Source organism: Centroberyx affinis, unplaced genomic scaffold (genome assembly GCF_046629955.1).
Source record: "Centroberyx affinis isolate AG114_WGS23_722 - 3 ecotype Tasmania unplaced genomic scaffold, CSIRO-AGI_Caff_v1 ptg000122l_1, whole genome shotgun sequence".
Taxonomy (NCBI): Eukaryota; Metazoa; Chordata; class Actinopteri; order Beryciformes; family Berycidae; genus Centroberyx; species Centroberyx affinis.
In genome coordinates, this window is record NW_027278823.1 from 477,679 (window position 1) to 486,376 (window position 8,698).

An 8,698-nucleotide genomic window follows, 5' to 3' on the forward strand; every position below is an offset into this window, starting at 1 on the left:
CAGACACACAAAGAGAAGGACTTAAGAAAGGGAGGCAGAGGAACAGAGAAAGGCACTGAATATAAAGCACGATTACCGAGGATAAGGCTCATTGGTATGACTTATCATCTGCTGGTATCCATGACTGCAGCTGTAACCTTTGGTAAATGACTCTACTTAGTCCACGACACGGCCACCAGCACGATGGGAGATAAAATTAACATCCCACAGCAACAGTGGGCCGACACACACACACACACACAGAAAACTTGACACATATGTGCATGTGGACACGCACACGCACACGCACACACATGCTAATAATGTTCCTCCTCAGAGACGACGACACACACACGCGCACACAACATATAGGCTACAAAGACAATGACACACACATACACACACACACTGTACACTGATGAGCTTTCTGCTCTCTATTTTTCACCAACTTAATATTCATTGCTCCATTTCTATCTCCTTACTCGACAAACTGGGGGGAAAAGTAATATGATGTAGATTACTGGGATATTCTAATTTAAGAAGTGATCCCATTAACAATGCCTGGATGGAGAGAGGGAGGGGGGCAGAGAGGGTGGGTGAAGTGGAAGGGAAGACTTGATTTAACATGAGAGATGGGGAATACTTGGTGGGGGGGGGGGGGGGGGCATAGAGGGGGAGAGGGGGGTAAGGAGAGAGAGGGGGGAAGACTTTATTTAACATGCAGGATACCACTTGTCTGTAGCCCCAGGTAGGACAGAAACACAGAGCTAAGCTACTTCACTGCTCCATCCAGCAGGAAAAGTGCAGAGAAAGGGTTTTCCCTCTAATGGAAGCCATTAATTATCATACACCCTTATACTTTACAGTCATCACTATCTAAAGTTAAAACCATTCGAAGGAAATGGGTATTGTCGAAGATAGGGTTTTTTTTTTCTGCGTTGCAAGGAGTCTGTCTGCCTGTCTGTCCAGAGTACACTTAATGGATTGTACACACTCTGGAGCTGTCTTATGGAACTGCCTGATGTTATCAACAGATGAATGGCCATGGAGGTCAAAGGTCAAGTCCAGCTCCGTTGTTTTGACTCTGAAACTCTGTGTGCTCGCTCTGCTTCCTCTCCTCTAATCCCCTCAGGCTGCGTGTGTGTGTGTGTGTGTGTGTGTGTATATATATATGTGTGTGTGTCTGTAGAGCTGTGTGACGCTACTAAAGCCAGATGACTTACCAGGGAAATGAGCTGAGTTTACTTCATTTAAATATAATCTACCTGCGGGAGACATAAGACGGTCCCTCCACTCCATGGCAGCTGGCATCCAGCGGAAGCAGAGAAATCTATCGAAATATTAATTTGCCGCAACATGAAGGAGAAATCGATCCCGTAAAAAACAGAGCACTTAATAGAGTTCCATTAAAGCGGCTCTTAGGGCTGTACAGAAATGGGCACTCTGCTGCAGGGAGGCCGCCGAGAGGCCACGCTGTTTTCACCAGGCTGCAATTTGGACTGAACAAAGTCATGCTCCATTTTCAGCCAGTCCTGACAACTGCTTTTTTAAATGACACCCGATACCCTAACACCCCCGCGCACCCTCCTCTCCTACCACCGTTCAGCTGGAGACACACTCTCGTAGGAGGATAGGCGGGGGATGGGAGGCGGGTTGGTCGAGAAGTGGATGAGTGGTGGGGTGTGTGTGTGTGTGTGGGGGGGGGTCAGACGCCAGGGTTGCACATCTCAATTCCACTAAACGCAGTCCACCGCTGTCTCTCTGCGTCTGTGGCAATGTGTGTTTCACATTCCACTTGGCCGGTGACAGTCAGAGTGAAAGTCTCACACATATATTACACAGCCGCCGCTCTGCATCTCTTCGCACTGTAGCCACAGTCAAGTGGCGAGGCGGGAGGGTCAATGCTGAGCTGTCTGTAAACTCGGTGTCAGCACTACAGTTTGTATATCTGTTTTCCCCGAGAACAGACAGACCTTAATGAGGGAGGCAGACTTTAAAGGGCATGTGAAAGAGTTCGGTCTGGCACTCAGGAAACAGGACTGACACAAAGCGCTGACGCACATCCAAACAAAATATCACAATAACCAGCGTGGATCTGCATCCGCTCTAACCATTAGGGATGGGACGATATGCTTATCTCACGATTCGATAGGCGATATGGGGTTCACGATTCAATACAACCACGATACGATGTAATAAATAAAAGCTCAACGACAACAAAGTCTGACTGTGCAGAATGTAAATAAAAAATGTGAAATGTCATTACAAAGTGCAAATAATATAATTTGGATGGAGAGCTTGTGGAATTGTGATGGTCAAGCCGTCTCATTTCTGATTACTACAGCTGAATAAAATGGAGCTAATATCATGATTCATTTTTCTTCCCCTATAATACATATTGCCACATTCTTGTATTGCAATATATTGAATTTCCAAATATTGTCCCCTCCCTACTAACCGCCCATCCGTCTACTCATCTATCTCTTGATCCCCTGAGTTGTGACATAGAAACCATGGAGCAGGAGGCGAAGCATGTTGGAGCTGGTCAAAACCCCAAGTGTAGAGGGTGGAAAGTATTAAGCCTGCAACGGCTGGCTGGAGAGGTGGGTGTGCGCCGCAGCACGGGTCTGAGAGGGAGAGATTTCCCTGTTGGTGTGTGTTAATTAGGCTAGAGGTAGTGGGACCTGCTGCAGCTTGTCTGACGGCTGACCTAGAGAGACGGGATTACCTTCTCCAGCTGCTCTCCTCCCTGCTGCCGCTCCTAATGCCACCTTTATTAAAGGGACAGGTGACATTCAAGGGAGGGGCAGCCATTCAGTGAGGCTTGGTCAGGCAGCAACAAGCTACATTTTATTGTCTCTCTCTCTCTATTTCTCTCTCTCTCTCTCTCATTGCTACTGGGCTATTTGGTAATAGGACAGGTCATAATCAGGTGGAGGAGGAGGAGGAGGAGAGCTGTGTCGCAAGCCATGTACGTCAGGCAATAGTAAAATGAATGGAGACTCATCATTTTCTGCCTGTACAGGCTGGATAAGGGCTGCGATGAGTAATAGCGGAACTGATGAAACAGTAAATGGACCCAATGTGAGGGATGGACTCCATGGTGAGGGATTTGTGCATTTGGAGAGAGAATATGTGCGTAGGCCTGGATGTGGGTACGCATATCTTCATGCCATGTTTGCTCTGAAAGTATCTCCTTACATGTGAACAGGTGACGCAAATGTGCTGAGAGGTGAGGATGGTCCAGTGAATTCCAGCATACTGGCCCTTCCTTGTAAAGCCCAGCCTTTGCTATTGTCATGCAGGCGAGGGCATTCTTGCATTTCCTCTCTTACGCACACACACACACAGACACACACAGACACACACACACACACCATGGCCCCCAGCTGACAATGTATGGACACCTGGTCTGGATCTAGAAGCCATTGACATTCCTGAGGCCTGGGATCTTAATCCCCCAGATTAACCTATACGATCCACCTAAGGGCTAATCAGCATGTAGCATCACATCCCACCAACCCGGCCTTTACAGTCACAGTTAATATAAATGCCTCTATGGATATTGAACTGTTAAAATGTGCGCTTACAAACATACACGTGAAAATCTGTAAACTCTATAAAGAGAATAACTACATATTAACCACTAGCTCTGCAGTCTTTCCAATGACCTCATTCTGATTTTGCTCATAAACTAGACACCATGTGTTCGTTCCATCAGAAAAGTTTGTTTGCCACCTCCGACAGGCAGAAAAGATGCCATTTGCAGCATTTATGGTGTTTTGCTGACATGAGACATTTGCTCGCCCCAGCCTGTAGAGAAAGTCCCTGGATAAAGGGCTTTTCCCTTAAATCCCTGATAGCCTCCCAGCTCCAAGGGGGACTTAGCTGGCCTGACGGGCGGGCTGGCAGCCAGGGTGGGAGGTGGGACAGGGTTTTGATGCCGGGGCTTATGGCTGGAGCTGGGATATTGGGGAAGGGGATAGGTAAATATTTGGGCCGGCAGTTGTGGTATAAGTGCTGCCTTAGGCTGGGGGCGGGGCCGGTTGGAGTCGGAGCCACGGCTGAGCAGCTACAGATATACGGCTGTGGGAGATGCCTCAGGTTTGGGATGTACAGCTGAAGGCCATCCTGCTGAAGTCCAGAGCCTGGATTCAAAGGTAGAATATCATGCTAGAGACAGTGAGCTCTGTGTGGGTGGGTGCAGTTGGCTTTGGGGCCCTTGAATGCCACCTTACAGCTGCCCCGGGCCTGTGTGTGTGCGTGTGTGTGTGTGTGTGTGTGTGTGTGTGTGTGTGTGTGTGTGCGTCTAGCGCTGCATCCGGTGGGGAGGTCTGAGAATGCAACAGCTACCTCCCAGCGCGCCCCGGACACGCTCCTACACACAGCTGTTCACCATACAGTCAGTACGTCGCTACGCAACACCTGTCTCTGTGTGTGAACGTGTGTGTGTGTGTGTGTGTGTGTGTGTGTGTTAGTCTGCCTATGAGACCATTCAGAGACACACAGGAATAGACATATCCTTCGGAGCGTGTGAACAGAGCAACCTCTATGGCTCTTCCTTCCCTGCGTCTTCCCTTCCTCACACTTTTACCTCAGCCAGCCTAAATCCTGCTTCTATCCTCTTCCACCCTAAATAAAGTCATATCCTTCCTCTGAAAATGTCAACTTCTCCATTAGCTCATTAACTTCATTACTGAGAACGTGACAAGGTCTGGGATCACCTGAGCGGTTGACTGCTATGTTTGGAGCATTCATTACCAGAGCTACAGTGATGGATTTGGGCAGAAACGTTATGGGATCAATGCTGTAATGAAGGGCACAGCGTGTGGGAGGAGGCATTTATTATCATTATCAGAACTAATGAAACTCTCGCCCCCTAACAATGGGCTCCCTCCCACACCAAGTGAATGTCAGTGTTAAGCCCGGGCCAGGAGTAGTAACCTTATGAGGTGGAAACATCGTCCTAATGGTGTCAAGGTTGCAGTGCATTACAGAGACACGCAGTCATTCATTTCATGCGTTAGACAGAGGGCAACTGTGTCAGCGTCAGCCCAAATCCTGGGTCATTTGATACAGCTCTCCCACGTGAGTGCTTAGATAACCAAGCAGATTAAAACATTTAGATGGGAATTGAAATGGGATCAATAAATAATGAGTCGAAAATGTCATGTGCGTCCCTCAATCATCGGCAGTTCACATTGATATGGCAGCTATCGCTGGCTGCAAATTACCCACAGCACTGGCTATGAATATGATTAGCATTCTCATTTTCCCCAGGAAAACCCTAATAAACACAATTACAGGGTATATCAGAGTTTATTTCATACCTTTCCATGCATTTCCATGAGTAAATGTGACAGTCATCAGGATTGCATCAAAGCAAACTGGATAATTTCCTGAAATTTAGAACAGAGAACAAGTTGACAAAATAGATTTGCTTCCCTCCTTCCCTCATCTACAAAAAAATCAAATAAAAAAAATAAAGCTGATGGAGCGATACGGCCAAGCAAAGCACAGGTCATTTCACTGCAAATTGCAGATATACTTTCCAGTACTACTTTCTGTCTATGTGTCAAAAACCGACCATTTGTCACCTTTCCCTGACCTTTGGTTATGATGAATCTTTTATGGAGGCAGTTGAAGAGAATTGCATGGAATAATAGTCATATGGTACAGTAAAACTCCCCTCATGAGCAGTTTAAATGTAACTTTCAAATTTCACATTGAGATCAAAACAAAAACAAACTGGTCTTTGCTTAAATCAATCTTAAAAGTCCAATGGCCATCCTTCAGGGTGATAAGCTAATTAAACCACAGCAGCCTGAGACAAGCCACCAATAAAGTGTGGTCATTCAAATAATGTGTGAGTTACAGAGTAAAGGCTTGGTGCATACTATGCTTTAGTATTTATTGTGCCTTTCACATGCCATTTGGTGTTTACTCTAATCCAAAAGGCTGTACACTAGTGTGAGTGAACAGATTTTTTTACATGGGTGGCCCTAGTGGATCTGGCTGAGTTGGGGATTTAGAGAAAAGGTCTGGATGCAGACTGGAGGACAAGAAGCTTCTCAACAGGACTGCACAGTCAGGTGACAAATGGTGCCCCAGGCCAGCCGAGTGCCAGAAATGGCCTCTTAATCAATCAGAGGTCACCACAGAGGCTCGGTGCAGACTGCCCCCACCCTGAGAGACGGCCATCTGATAGAACACTCAATGCCAAGCCACAAGGCACACAACCTTCTCTCCTAGTTAGCACACTGCTGCTACTGCAACTGTCATCTTCTCTCTGCTCGGAAAACTGCACCGCGATCAAAGCCTAGATGTCTTTGTTTTTCTTTAGCTTGCTCATCATCTAATATACAATGACAGTCACAGTAAGCCACTTCAGCTTCCTTTGTCATTGTGTGAGTGAGATGGGAGTTAAGACAGGTTTAAATTAACATGATTGCATTCAATTGTGCGCCTTGTGCTATTCTAGGTGAGTGTCTCCACAATGTGACACTTGGTGCCATTATGTAGCTCAGGTGGGTTTGTCTATTTCTCAAGTCCTCTGACTGGCTGATGGGAACTGGTGATATTTCAGTATAACATCCGACCCTGAGCTTCTCTCAATCTCTGGCCGCAGCCCCAGCCTAAAGCTTCCAGCCCCCATCCTAGACTCACGGCCATCTGTACTGGCATTTCAGGCAGTAAATTAGGGAGTGGAGGTGGCGCTCTCCCTGGTAGGCCCGGCCTAAGGCCAAGCCCTCACATTCTCCCCTGTGCCCCGGGCCCCACCCTTGCACACCCCCTGGGGCTGACCTACACACTGGGAGGGTCCCTTGGGGACCCTCCCAAGGGAGCAGGACAGGCTCTGAGACTAGCACGGCCCTTCTGTCATCTGTCTATCCTCCCCCATCCTGCATGCATGTCACTCTTCTCCCACCATCCGTCTCTCCATCCTTCCTCCCTTTCCAACATCAATACATTCATCTGTCCATCCCCACTATCAATCCAAATATACTCTCACTCTCAAAGACCTTTCTCATCTACCCATCTGCTTCACTTCTATTACAACTATGTTTGTATTTGTATTTACATAGCATCTATCCACCCATGACTCACATGTCTCTAATCTGTCCAGGAAATTGTGTTTTTGGAATCCAAATATTTTTTGTAAACACTGCAAGGGCTTGTAATTTGGACTATTTTCCAGACGTTTCCCTCAAATGACAAGGAACATAATTTTCACCTCAACAGCCAAATCAAAACACTTGTACTCAAGCTAATCAGTGCATCTTTGTCTTTGGCATCTTCCTCTTCATATAATTATTATTATACCACAAAAATGGATACATTTGGGTTGTCGTAATTGTAGAAAGAGGGTGTGTGTAATATCTGTCTACTACTCTCCAGGGTCAGTTACAGTTTATATTAAGTTGATATTGACAAAATGTATGTTATATGCAGAAAAGGAGTTGTTAAAGCTAACAGTCATGCACCAAAACTCATTAAACCCTATTAAAATGGCGTCACATTGCCATTACAGTCCTAATCAAACTGTCAATACACAGAAAAGGAGCAAATCGATACACCCACCCACCACCAAACACCCACCGATCCATATATCTGTCCACCCATCCCCACATTCAGCTCCCTACATCTGCGCAAACCTTCGACACATTGATCTATCCATCTTCCTCTTCTCCCACCATGATAGATGCTCGTGCTGATTCAGTCCTCACAGGATACAGGGCCAACAGACGGAGCTAACCGAGGACAGACAGACAGCCTCAATAGAGTGGCGAGATTGAAGCATGGGAGATGATGGGAGAGAAATGAAAGCCACATAAGTGACAGACAAAACTCTATCAATTTCAGATACCCTGGTAAGATGGGAGAGATAAAAAAAAAAAGCCTCTGGAGAACCACAAGGAGCCGAGGAAAAAGACAGACAGATTCTATCAAATGAAGAGACAGGCATATCTCTGAGAAGTAATAACTCAAAGAGGGTGGAGAGAAGAGGGACAAGCAGGGACAAAGAAACGCAAGAGGTGCCAACACGGGATCAGGCAGATCAGCAGTGCAAACTAGTGTTTCCTGTGCAAGTATTGAGATGCAGATCCCACTTTCACAGCTCATAATGGGGGGTGTCAGGAGTGTGTGTGCGTGTGGGAGTGGGAGAGGATGTGTGTGTGGGAGAGATTCTCACACATCTGCTAACCTGCTCCTCTAATGGGGTGCAAATGGACCGCCATTGTCTGCTTTGCAGACCTGGCTGGAATGACCTGACAGGATCAATGAAGACTTCGCTTTGCATTCACACACACACACAAACACACACAAATACATACATATGCAAACACACTCACCGTTGTGGGATGCTATGCCATGATGCCTGTATGTGTAGATCTATCCTAATGAAAAATGATGTAAAGATAATAGAAATATAATCATTATAATATTAGGAATAATATTAATATAGGAACTTGTAGTGTGTCTGTTCTCAATAGTGAGTTTGTAGTGACATTATCATATTAAATGGTACATTTATTATCTTATATTATACATTGTTTATAGTTACATTATCCTTCTAAGTTTGCTATAGGATTATTATAGTCCTTTTTAGTAAGGATAAGATATATCGGCTTATTTTCTGCCTGTCAAACTGTTACTCTAGTATTAAACAGAGCATGTAAAAGCTTGATATGTTTTTTCTTGAAATATTCTCTGTCCT